The sequence below is a fragment of the Trachemys scripta genome, chromosome 8 (assembly GCF_013100865.1).
Source record: "Trachemys scripta elegans isolate TJP31775 chromosome 8, CAS_Tse_1.0, whole genome shotgun sequence".
NCBI classification, from domain to species: domain Eukaryota; kingdom Metazoa; phylum Chordata; order Testudines; family Emydidae; genus Trachemys; species Trachemys scripta.
The window spans coordinates 80,666,515-80,680,506 of NC_048305.1; the positions used below are offsets into that span (position 1 = coordinate 80,666,515).

General features: G+C 41.8%; 1 pseudogene; it reads right to left on the reverse strand.

Moving 5' to 3' along the window:
* Positions 1 to 6,290: 6,290 nt before the first annotated feature.
* LOC117882032 lies at positions 6,291 to 9,205 on the reverse strand (annotated as a pseudogene).
* Positions 9,206 to 13,992: the final 4,787 nt, after the last annotated feature.

Below are 13,992 nucleotides of genomic sequence, written 5' to 3' on the forward strand. Positions count from 1 at the left end.
AGGGGAGAGAATAGGTCCTGCCTGGGGGGAGAGAAATGATTGAACATTGAGAGGCAAGGAAGAGGCGAAGGGGGCTCTGATGGTACGTGTGTCAGGGTGGGGGGATTGGGGGCTTTCATGTTTCTCCTCTTGAGCAGGACAGCAGAGAGTTCCCCCCGCCCTTGACTCCCTGTGTGCTTATGGGAGTTGCATTTCCCTGGGGGCTGCCACTGTGGTTGAGGTAGCAGGGATTTCCCCAGCTCCCCTGGCTGTGGGAAGCTCCCCATTCCAGCGGTCCCCTGCTCCTCTTACCATCTATGTTCTCCCGGTCGCTGATGTGCTGCACGGGGGCGCCATTTCAGATTTTGGTGGGGGTAACAACTTTAACCGTGATTCCAGGGGCTACCTAGAAACTCTTTTTTTTTTTTTGCAGCTAATAACTTAGAAATTTGCTGACAGGAGCACTGTATCTAATTCCTATAATTCCTATAGAAAGAAAGAAAGAAAGAAAATTAAATAATATTAAACCCATTGAACTGTAGTACTAACATGTTCTGACATCTTGTGTCAAGTCACTTAAGGGACTCTGGTTAGGTTTAAAATTTTAATATATATTCTTATTTTGTTACTAACTCTTGAATACAACAATTGAAACACCTGTAGAAAAATCTAAATAACTTTCTATCACTTTTTTTTGCAGTTAACCAAGCTTGGAATAGATTATTTAACTTTTGGAAACAATCTACTACAGCAAGGCCCCAGGAATTTATTCTGCACTTGCCTGGACTCTAGGGGTGTTAACCCACTGCAAGTAATAGACTAGAAACTGACTTTAAAAACAGGAGTGAAACTGACACTTTGAAGTCACTTTCACAGTATTGCCAACCCCAAATGTTCAAAAATCATCAATCAGGTTCACCAAAAATCATGGGATTGGCTTTAAAATCATGAGTTTATGTAAAAATAATAGCTTTTGTGTTCTTTTTATTTGCCTTCTGCTTTTTGAGCCTTGAGGGTGCACTGGGGTGACATTTTGAAGTTTTCTCCACAGGCATGAAGGTTTGAAATTTCATTTTTCTTTAAGAATGAAGGCTGAAATCATCGCATATCCACTTGACTCCAGGAGCTGGGCTTTAGGGAAAACAATAATTATCATGAGACTCATGACAATATCATGAGAGTTGGCAACACTGCTTTCACTTCTGTTTAAGGCTAGTTACTTTCCAGAAGGCCCTTAAAAATGACACTACAGTGATTGAGTTGCAGTTCTCACAGGAGAATATTTAAAACCAAAAACCAAGAAAATTACTCATTTTAAAGTTGAGAAAAAAATTGAGACTGCAGCTGGTGAGATATATCAGGGCCACTGCAGGCAGGAAAGGGGCTCTGGGCAGCTCTTCCTCTTGAAAAAAAGTTGGAGAGTCAAATCTTCTAGTCCTTAATCAAGTAAAACTTCTACTGCCATCAACACCTCCCCTAATAGATATTAACATCACAGTGATAACATGTGCTCAATAACTATACACTTCATATTTAAATATCTGAGCCAAGTTATCCAGGGCTACGCATCTTATACACATTGGCTCAGGAACTACATTTTCTGGCATATTTTGAACAGTGCTGAGCACACAGATGGTGCCTAGTGAATAATACAACTCATGACAATAATCGTTGTCTTTATGGATGAAATTTCTGTTCTTTGTTCTGGAATTGGCCTGAATGCAGCTGAAACCCTAAGAATTTGAGGCATAAACACATTTGATACTCATATGACACTCTCATGCCTTCCTTTTCTCAAACTCAGAACAAAAAATGACAAAACAAAATGGTTTTCAGTTAAAATCTAAAACTGCACAGCAGGCATTGCTCTACAACACAGCCTTGGGCAGAACCTGCCACCCCTTGTGAGTTAAGTGATCTCCTCTCATCTTATTCTCTCTTTCTTCATCTTTCCTGACCTCTGTGCTGCTTTTCATGCTGTCAAACATGGCATCCTTCCTAATCGCCTGGAACAGATTGCTAGAGTCCCAGAACTGGCCTTCTTGGTTTTGCTCCCGTCTGTCAGTGTTCTCTTTTTTTGCAGCAGGCTGGTCCAGTGGATAGGGAGCTAACCTTGAGAAACCTGGGTTCTACTTTCCCCATGGATTTCCTGTATGACCTCAGGCCAGTCACAGTGCCTTAGGGACAGAGTTTCAAAGGTTTTTAGGCCTCCAGAGATGCAGCTACGCATCTAGTGGGGTTTACAAAGTACCTAGTCTTCTAGGCACTTTTGAAAAATCTAGGTGCCTAGATACCTTTGGAAATCTGCTCTTTAGTCTGTGTGTGCCTCAGTGCCCCATCTGTACAATGGGGATACTAGCACTGCTCTACCTCACAGAGAAGCTGTGAGGAGAAATAGGTAAGACATTGTGAGGCACTCAGATACTATGGTGATGGGGCCACATAAGTACCACAGGTAGAGTGGGAACCTCTCTATACCAGTGCTAGCTCTTCCCTGGGTTTTGGCCCCTTCTTTTCACTTACATGACGCCCCTCCCTCTTTTCAGAATATAATCTTAGCTCATAGGGGTTGGCTGTATTTCTTCTGAGTCCCCTGCATTCTCTTTTCAACACCCCAACCCCTGCAGAGGGAGGGATTCCTGTTTTACCAGCTTACCTAAGGCCTTCCAGATCCTTAATTTAATTACCAGCCCATTCTTATCTTAATCACCCTGCCCCTGCTTGTAAACAAAATACTGACTCCCTGTCCCAGGGGCACAAACTGGTGCAGCAGGTCTCCTTTGCAGAATTCACATTCCACATTAATGCTGTGCTGTCACGAGCTCTGTCTGGGAGCACACCTCCTGGACGAAATTCAGAGGGGGGTAGAAGCTGCCCCTGCCCTCCCAAATGGCACGCCTGGTTGCAGCCTGTGTCCTTGCAGCTCAGCTCGGGATCAGGGTGGTAGGACTCCAGCTGGCAGTGGGCATTCTTGCACAGCTTGGGGCTGGAGGAGACGCAGCAGGCAGTGTTCCCCATCCTCCCTCACCACTTAGCTCCAGCTACCTGCGCGCGGGAGGATGCAGGGGGAGCCCGTCACCAGCGGCGGCAAGAAGCCATAGGCAGTAGTGAAGAAAACAACAAGCAGGAGAGGAAGAGGCAGCTGCTGCTCCCTCCAGCCACACTCATCAACTGATCCCCCCACTGGCTCATCCAAGAAGCCTTGCCCCAAACACGGCCAGCAGAGCAGAGGATGCAGTAGCTAAACCATCCTGCCCTGGCATCATGAGATTTTTGCCGGGGCCCCCAAATTGGCCAGGGACCTGTGTTTTAATTTGCCACTGGTTGAGATACTAAAATATAGATTAATATATAAATCGATACTACTAATAAATTGATACTAATATGCACTTGTCAACAATTATTTTGGGCTATTTTCAATTATATGTCCCTAAAAATGAGAAACTGGTCTGTACTGTGGTTTTCAATTAATACAATAACTGATATTTTAAACAACACCTGAGAGTGACAGGGCCAAGGGGTGGGATTGAATGTGAAAAGATGGTGGGGTGGAATGTGAAAGGAGAGGGGAAAAAGACCAAGTTAAACAAGCTGATAATATATAGAGAGAGGAGAGTGGTGGGGGGGATGGGACTGAATGGGGAAATGAAAATGGTCAAAGATGCAATGGAATGTGAGGGATTGTTCATTTAAAATTGTGATGATTAACAGTGAGGCCCCAGTTTTATATTTTGATCTAAGCCCTGTAATCCTTGTGTGACACATAAATTACATTCTCTTCCACATCACCTCTGAATGGCACTCTGTGAGTAAAAGGAGAGAAATGCATCAATTAGGGCAATGAACCATTTTTAAAGTGAATAATAAAATATAGGGGCTCGGGAATGTAGTGTATATAGAAAACACCTTGTCCTGTAGCTTAATAGAGTGACCCCCAATGAGTAATTATGGCCATAGCTGGCAGCTTTTGACATTAAATCCTACTGCTGGTTGCCTTTTTAAATCGTGGGGCCATAGTTTTCTACTGTGAACCTAAATTTTAGTCAATATTTGTGTATACACTGCACAGCTACATATACACACAGAGAATAAGTAGGGTGTTCAAGAGCACAAGCATGCACAGAAGATTAAATGGTCTATGCCAGTCTGCATGAATGTGTGTTTGTATCTAGATAAAGGTAAATAGAATTTATTTATACAGTATCTTCCTCAGCATTACATCGATTACATTTTTGGTGAGGGGAATAGGAGGGGCAGTTAACTGAAAAACATCTGGCTTTGGCTTCCTCTTTCAAAACACTCCCAATCTGTTGCTAAGTAGATTTTTTTCAAAGGCACCAACAAGTGTTTAACAAATCAAGCACAGAATGTAGAATCTATGACTGCACAAGAAACACTATTGCTAACAGGAAGAAAAAGATACACAATAAAAATAATGGACAGTTGCAAACTTGGTTCTATACTGTACATTCTCCCTCCGAATTTTCTTCCATGCTGCTAGTGTGCTTTCCGTTATGTCTCTGCTTCTATGAGCTAGTTAGCAGTACTGATCAAAAGAGGAACAGAAATTAAATGAAGCTGGTTTCTTCTGAATCCAATTCATTTCTGGTGGCGTTTGGAAAGTCTGCATGCCTTATTATAAAGGTCGTACAAAGACAGGGATTTATTTGCTCATGAAAACATGGCAAGGGCTACTGCAAAACAATATATGAGCAAACCAACGTGATTGTGTTGTGGACATTTTCACTTCCCATTTTGGAGTAAACACTTCTTAATTTTACTAACAAACCTGCATAATTCATATATATTAATTTTGGCATACAGTGTCACATTTGCTCGTCTATTAATAATCATCAATAACAGACAAATCTGGCTTGCGGCATCTCAGCCAGGAAGGCATATTCTGTAAATCAGTAAACAATCAAATAAGTAATATCACAAAACACAAACTGAAAACACTTACGATCAACCTGAAATCGGCTCATAGTACACAGTTGTCCATTATGGGAATTTTTACCCTTTCCTCCAAAGTTTTCTATTGTGAACCTAAATTCAAGTCCATATTTGTGTGGTATACAATATCTATTTACATATACTCACAAAGAATATGTACTGCGCATGCACACAAGATTACATGGTCTATGCCTCTGTATGTGTGTGTGTAAACTACAGAGAGATTAATAGACTTGATTTTTACAATCCTCCACATTACATCAGTCATAGAGCAAGGAACAGAACTCACATCCCTTGATTCACAGACCTTTAGCCAAAAAAAAATCCTTCCCCTTGTACAACATTGGAATTAGATTGTGTGAACACAATTGGAGGGGGGAGGGATAGCTCAGTGGTTTGAGCATTGGCCCCCTAAACCCAGGGTTGAGAGTTCAATCCTTGAGGGGGCCATTTAGAGATGTAGGGCAAAAATCTGTCTGGGGATTGGTCCTGCTTTGAGCAGGGGGTTGGACTAGATGACCTCCCAAGGTCCCTTCCAATCCTGACATTCTATGATCCATGGAATATGAACTAGACCTATAATGTTTTATACAAACATCAAAGGAGTCTGATGAGCAATAGCTTTCTGGCATCACAAAGTGTAGCTGGAATGCTTTCTCTGGTCATCAAGTTCCAGAGAAGTGTGTAACTTCACACAGTTTTTCTACATTATGTTTTATGTACTTTTTCACAAAATAACAGCATTTATTGATTTAGAGTTGGCTAGCAAACTAAGACTCAGTCCATTGCCTTTACTCATTGCTATTTGCCCATGATTATAGTGGACTAAGCTGCCAGCATTTATTTGAAACAAAAAAATCATCCCACCAGAAACGCATTCTTATTTTGTATTTACATCTTCCAATGCTATATCTTTCTTTACAAATTGTCCTGGGAATGTTAACTTCGCAGCACATTAGCCATTTCACAATTCAAACAAAGAAAAGCATAAGATTCATGCTAGTTTACGTATTGATTGGTCTGAACTCTGATCATTGTTCTCGTTGGATAAATCTTAATAAATGTAAAGTGCACAAAGAATTCACAACAATTTTAAAGGTAAAATATAAGCATTAATGATAGTCAAGAATTAACTGAAAAGTCAGTGGCACCCATATGTATTGACTTTGGAAGAACTATTTATTTATAAATACTTTCAATTGGGCCACAGTAAGTCAAAAGCAGATTTTGGTTGAAATCTCCCCCACAGCCCCAATATTCCCGTTAGTCCCTCAAATGGAGCTCATCATAGCTTAACATTTCTGGTAAACATGTGTTATTCAAGAATAGCAGCTGCTTCTTACCAATTGTTGAGAATTTTAATGGTCAATAATGGCTTCTAGTCTCTCTTCTCCATTCATCACAATTCCCTTTGTAGTGATTTTGATGCCATTAACTATTTTGTTGGTCATTATGACTGATCTGAAGTTGCCTTCCCACTGTTGTTCAATGAGGTGATGGAGGATGAAGAGCAGCCCCTAGCTCACTAGGAACCAAATGAAGTAAATCCAATTCCTGACATGTCTCAAAAATACAGAGAACATCCTTTACAATCTTTGCTTCTTCTTCTACGGAGTCCTCTCTAAATGCCAGAAATGCTACCAAAGTAGATCATCCCAGAGTTTCCCTGAAAAAGAGTCCATTCCTCTCAACACATCAGTGTGGGGGGCTACTGAATGGGAATTCAGAATCAAGGTGACTCCCATCAGTGGCGTAGCCAGGGTTGCTGCCGAGGAGGAGCGGCAGAAAAAAAGGCGCATGTCCTTCGGTGGCATTTTGGCAGCCCTGTGCATGCGCCGAAATGCTGCCAAAAGACAGAGCGACGCATGCGCAGGGCCACCAAAAGACGGAGCGGTGCTGGAAAAGGAACCACTTGGGGAATTCTGGGCTCGGGGGAGCAGGCGCTCCCTCTAGCTACGCTACTGACTCCCATCCCTGCCTTTCCCTCCACCTCTTTTTTTCTATTTACCCTCCTTCCTAAACATGTCATAGACACTGCTTTTTTGGGCATCAGATAAAACCTAGTCCAGGAGAGCTGGCTGTATTTTAAAGAAGCCTTATGGAGGGCGCAGGAACAAACCATCCCAATGTGCAGAAAGAATATCCAATATGGCAGGTGACCAGCTTGGCTTAACAGTGAAATCTTCAGTGAGCTTAAACTCAAAAAGGAAGCTTACAAGAAGTGGAAACTTGGACAGATGACTAGGGAGGAGTATAAAGATAGTGCTAGAGCATCCAAGAGTGTAATCAGGAAGGCCAAGGCACAATTGGAGTTGCAGCTAGCAAGGGATGTGAAGGGTAACAAGAAGGGTTTATACAGGTATGTTAGCAACAAGAAGGTGGTCAGGGAAAGTGTGGGACCCTTACTGAATGGGGGAGGCAACCTAGCAACAGATGTGGAAAAAGCTGAAGTACTCAATGCTTTTTTTGCCTTGATCTTCACAGACAAGGTCAGCTCCCAGACTACTGCACTGGGCAACACAGTATGGGGAGGAGGTGAGCAGCCCTCAGTGGTGAAAGAACAGGTTAAGGACTGTTTAGAAAAGCTGGACATGCACAAGTCCATGGCTCCAGATCTAATGCATCCGAAGGTGCTGAGGGAGTTGGCTGATGTGATTGCAGAGCCACTGGCCATTATCTTTGAAAATTCATGGCGATTGGGGGGAGGTCTGGATGATTGGAAAACATATAGTGCCCATATTTAAAAAAGGGAAGAAAGAGAACCTGGGGAACTACGACCGGTCAGCCTCACTTCAGTCCCCGGCAAGATCTTGGAGCAGGTCCTCAAGGAATAATCCATTTTGAAACACTTAGAGGAGAGGAAGGTGATCAGGAATAGTCAGCATGGATTCATCAAGGGCAAATCATGACTGACCAACCTGATTGCCTTCTTTGATGAGATAACTGGCTCTCTGGAAAGCAGTGGATGTGATACATCTTGACTTTAGCAAAGCTTTTGATACAGTCTCCCACAGTATCTTGCCAGCAAGTTAAAGAAGTATGGATTGGATGAATGGACTATAAGGTGGATAGAAAGCTGGTTAGATTGTCGGGCTCAACAGGTAGTGATCAATGGCTCGATGTCTAGTTGGCAGCCGGTATCAAGCAGAGTGCCCCAGTAGTCGGTCCTGGGGCCGGTTTTGTTCAACATCTTTATTAATGATCTGGATGTCGGGATGAATTGCACCCTCAGCAAGTTCGCAGATGACACTATGCTGGGGCGAGGGGTAGATACGCTGGAGGGTAGGGATAGGGTCCAGAGTGACCTAGACAAATTGGAGGATTGGGCCAAAAGAAATCTGATGAGGTTCAACAAGGACAAGTGCAGAGTCCTGCATTTAGGAAGGAAGAATCCCATGCACTGTTAAAGACTAGGGACCAAATGGCTAAGAAGCAGTTCTGCAGAAAAGGACCTGAGGATTACAGTGGACGAGAAGCTGGATACGAGTCAGCAGTGTGCCCTTGTTGCCAAGAAGGCCAACGGCATATTGGGCTGCATTAGTATGAGCACTGCCAGCAGATTGAGGGAAGTGATTATTCCCCTCTATTTGGCACTGGTGAGGCCACATCTGGAGTATTGTGTCCAGTTTTGGTCCCCAAACTACAGAAGGGATGTGAACAAATTGGAGAGAGTCCAGCAGAGGGCAACAAAAATGATCTGGGGCACATGACTTATGAGGAGAGGCTGAGGAAACTGAGGTTATTTAGTCTGCAGAAGAGAGGGGTGAGAGGGGATTTCATAGCAGCCTTCAACTACCTGAAGGGGGGTTCCAAAAAGGACAGAGCTAGGCTGTTCTCAGTGGTGGCAGATGAAAGAACAAGAAGCAATAGTCTCAAGTTGCAGTGGGGGAGGTCTAGATTTGATATTAGGAAGCACTTTTTCACTAGGAGGGGGGTGATGCACTAGCATGGGTTACCTAGGGAGGTGGTGGAATCTCCTTTCTTAGAAGTTTTTAAAGTCAGGTTTGACAAAACCCTGGCTGGGATGATTTAGTTGGTGTTGGTCCTGCTTTGAGCAGGGGGTTGGACTAGATTACCTCCTGAGGTCTCTTCCAATCCTGATATTCTATGATTCATATGCCTTAGAGACTTGTATGAATTTCTTCTCTGCTGCTGCTCTGTTCTCTGGGTTTTTATCAGGGTGCCCCTTCAATGCCAGTTTTCGGTGTGCCTTTTTAATGTCATCTGCAGCGGCATTTCTTTGCACTCCTAGAACATCATTATAATTGACCATCTTGTCAGAGATCTCAGCAGCAACCTTCAGTCTCTGTCCTCAGAGAGTATAGGCGATCCAGTGAAACTCCTATTTCTCTCAGCACTCTCTATTCTCAAGTTGTATATGGCTGAGAAATATCACACATTTTTAAAAAGAAAACAGGTTTGTGTTAAAGTTATCTACACCATGTCCCTCTGTGCTTCTCCATGTTTCTGTAAAGGTACATTTGACAGAGGCACACAAGGCGGGGAGAGAGTCATATGCACCGACAGGCCCCTGTGGGAGGACCTGTTAGGTTCTGGTCTGTGTCTTATGTCCCTCAATGGCCCCACACCGATGGGGACTCCTGCAGAATAGGGCTGGGTGTGAGAGTGGGATCTCAGTGGAACTGTGTTAAAATCCAGTGGCAGGCAGGAGTGGTTGGGAAAATATGGCAGGGTTAAAATAAAGTAGGGGCTGGGGTAGAAATCAGGCTCCCTAGAAGGGAAGGTCTGGTTACAAATATAGGGAGCAAAGAAGCAGTGTGTATATATGTTTAAGAGAGGGGAAATTTTGTCCGTCTAAAAGGCCCATTCAAGTAGGGAAGAAATGAATCTGGGTGAGAGGGGAGCAGAGAAAGGCCTAGATAGATAGATAGATAGATAGATAGATAGATATAAATAAATAAATAAATAAATAAATAAATAAATAAATAAAGTAAGTACTGGCTGGAAAAGTCACTTTTTTTTTTAAAGCTATTTACTGAAGACAACAAAGGAACCCTGTACAGCTGCTGCACTTTATTTTACTGCCTTTATTGCTTCAAATGATTTAGAAATGCCTGTCTTATTGCAACTTGTTTAATAAAGAAAAACACAATGATTTAAAGTACTTCAATTCTTCCTGTTTAATATAGCTATTATATGTACATTTTCCTTTTTAAGTGGTTTGAGAAGCTGATGTAGTCAGAGCGTCTGAGCAGAAGCTGTAGAGCCAGAAAAATTAGTTATCTTCCTTGCTAGGAGATCTTGGCTTGTTGCATAACTTTGCGTTGGCTGAGTTTCCACATCATAAAATGATTTTTTATTGACTTACTCACCTCCCCACAGGGTGTTAGGGTTAATTATTTAGCTTTTATAAAGCATCTTGAAGTTTAAAACCACTACATATAAGCTATGTATTTATTGGAAAAATACTAGATTGTAAACTGCTCAGCATGGGAACATTGTATCTTTACATGTCAAAGAATCTAAAACACTAATATAAAATAGGCAACAAATAAATATGAATGAAAATACACCTCTACCCCACTATAACGTGACCCGATATAACACGAATTTGGATATAACGCGGTAAAGCAGTGCTCCGGGGGGGGTGGGGAGCTGCGCACTCCGGTAGATCAAAGCAAGCTCTATATAACGCGGTTTCACCTATAACACAGTAAGATTTTTTGGCTCCTAAGGACCACGTTATATCGACGTAGAGGTGTAAATGGCTCAATGCACTAATAATGTGACTATATTTAAGTTGTCACCTTGTTAATAAATTGCTTGGTTTTGAATTAATAACCCTGCCAATACTTGTGACAAGTATCAGGGGGTAGCCGTGTTAGTCTGCATCTACAAAAACATCAAGGAGTCTGGTGGCACCTTAAAGACTAACAGATTTATTTGGGCATAAGCTTCCGTGAGTAAAAACCTCACTTTTTCGGATGCAGTAGTTGTGGAGCCAGGTGAGTGAATGTGGACAGCTTACAGCTGTCTGTACACAAAATACAGCCTTTGTGCCAGAGAACTCTATGTGCCAAATATTGTAATAGCTGTAAAAGGAGGCTTATTAATTATTAAAAGAGTATTGTTTCTTAGTAAGTGTTGGAGACTGGGAGTTGGGACTCTTGAGTTTTGTAACTAGCAGTGAAACTTGATTCTCTTTGTGCTTGACTGTAGGCAATTTACTTAATCTGTGTGTTTCACTATACCCATCTGTAAATGGGGATATTAATAGTTATTCTTCTTGCAAAGAAGATTGTGATCATGAGATGAAAGGCAGTTCCTGAATGCAAAATATGTCATTTTTAACAATGCTGTCATGCCCACCATCATAATCACAGATCTATTCCACACTATCTTACCATTTTCAAAGCTTTATCTTTTGATAATGTTCGCTCAGCTGTGACATGTTCCTCAAATGGAAGCCAGAGGCATGTGCTTCCCTTCTCCTTCCAATATTTTCTAGAATGTGCTCACTGTTTCATGTTATTTTCTTACAGCACAACTCACCATGTAGTGTTCAGGGTTTTTTTAAATGAACTGTGGGCATGGTCTTTTTTTGCACGATTGAAACCCCCCATATTATCAAATTACATACGTGGTATTTATTTGTGTCAATATATAAAAATCCATATTATTGATCAGTGGTTTTCAACCCTTTTTTCATTTGTGGACCCCTCAAAATTTCAAATGGAGGTGCGGATCCCTTTGGAAATCTTAGATATAGTCTACAGCCCCCAAGGGTCCATGGACCACAGGTTGAAAACCACTGTTCTAGATGATTTAAAATATGTGCTAATTCATCATTTTTATCTGCAAGGAACAAAATTGTGCCAAGGTGCTTAATTACTATGACGATGAAACAAGAACTCCCAGAACTAGAGAGATTTCACAGCTTTATTAAAATCATGAGTGGTTTGATGTTCAAAAGGAAAACAAATATCCTTGCATGTCCTCTTAGAATGTTTGTTCAGCAAGCCTTTTTGAAAATGTTAAAGGTTACACATGAAGTCTATTTCACCATTACAGCTGTACCATGCTTGCTGTGATGACTCCAAATCTTTTTACTTAGATTTATTTGGGTTGTTAAATCTTAGGGCCCACACACACAGGTCTCATCATAATTGCACATAGGTGCAATTAACTATTAGTTTTGAGGGTCTTGGGTTGGCCCTCCATACCACTTGCATCCCTCATAGCAGTTGTGCTGGGCATTGGTTGGCTGAGCAGCCAGGCAGGGGTGTCTGCACACCTTCTACATATCATGGAACTAGTCTCCATATTAACCGATCTGAGGCCAGGACAGAACTGAGGTGGCTGCAGATCTGTGTTTGTGCAGATCCAGTGCCCTATGCAGCTAGTATATGGAGGCTGCAACTGCTTTTCCTGTCCAAAGCAGCTTTGAGTGTCACTGCACAGCAGCAATCTCAGACCCTGGCGCTGGTTTGGGGAAGGTGAATTTTACCTTTCCACATTCCATCTGCATAGAACCTGAACTTTTAAGCTTTATGCTGTTGGAGAGAATTTCACCCTGAGAGTTCGCTTCTTTAATCTCAAACTCCAGAATAAGTTGAGGACAAATTCTGAGACAGGGTGGGATCATATAATTGCTCTCTTCAGGCCACTCAAGAATTGCTTTGAAATTTTGGAATACATTTCTTGGCTTAGACACATCACTTGGACTATGCTGCTTCTACCAGCATAGAAAGCAGCACTGAAGGATCACTGTAAGAATGTGACAGTAAGATTACAGTCTAGTTTTTACTTGGACAGTCCAGTTTTGGCTTCTGAATTCAAGATGCCCAGTTTTTAGGGATTAGCTTTGTATTTACCTTTTTGTCGGTGGTGTTGGCTTTTGGCTATTTTTCTAGAATAACAGTTCCCAAACTGCGCTCCATGGGTATTTGGTGGTTGGTTGTAGTACAGATGATTACTACAAATAAAATAACAAAACACCTGGAAGTTCATAATAGAGAGTCTAACCAGCATGATTTCTGTAATGGGAAATTCTTACTAAACTCTTAAATTTCGTTGAATGTTTCAATTAAGTAGTACCAGTTGACCTTATTTAGATTTTCCAAAGGCCTTTGACAAGGTCCCTCACAAAAGGCTACAAAAAAAGTCAAGTAGAGATGGGGTGAGAAGTTAAGTATTGTCAAGGATTAAAAAAAAAAAAAAACAAACTAGGAGAAAGAAAAAGGGATTAAAAGGTCAATTTTCATCATAACAAAAACAATGTAGAGGGATGCCTCAAATTCCATATTAATCCCTGTGCTGTTTAATATATTTATTAATGATTTGTAAAGGGAAAGGAGTAGTGAACTAGCACAATTCTCAAGTGACACAAACTTATTTAGGTTTCAGAGTAGCAGCCGTGTTAGTCTGTATCCGCAAAAAGAACAGGAGTACTTGTGGCACCTTAGAGACTAACAAATTTATTAGAGCATAAGCTTTCGTGGACTACAGCCCACTTCTTCGGATGCATATAACTTATTTAGGTTAGCCAGGACAAGAGAGGATTGTGAGGAACTTCAGAGAGACCTAAGCACACTAGGCAAATGGACAACACAATAGCAAAGGGTGCCCTGGGTCAATACATGCAAAGTAATGCACACTTGAGGAAAAAAACACACTCATACATTTTACATGGTTATAAAGTAACTATTGTTGCCTCTTTGGGTGGAATCATTAGCCAATATTTGGAGCCTTGTTAGGTTGTTTTGGTGAGGAGGAGAAATTGCAGTAGAAGCCAATTATTTCTTTGGTGCAATTCTACTTCTTTACAAAGATTGTTTCTACTGTGTTCAGTGAAACAGGACTTGGTGAACAAACAACAGCAGGCAGCTTCCTTGATCATAGTTTCCAAGCCTGCCTCTGCAGTAGCACTCTGGCACTTTTTTCCAAAGCTGGAACAGCATTCTGGTACTTCTGACAGAGGTGCACTGCAGTGAAGGGGAGAGTGGGGGGGGGGGGGGTCTAAATGGGCTTCAGGTGATCTGATTAGCTTGTTTCCCTTGATTGCTTCTAATCTGTTCTTAATTGGTTCCAGGTGTCTTA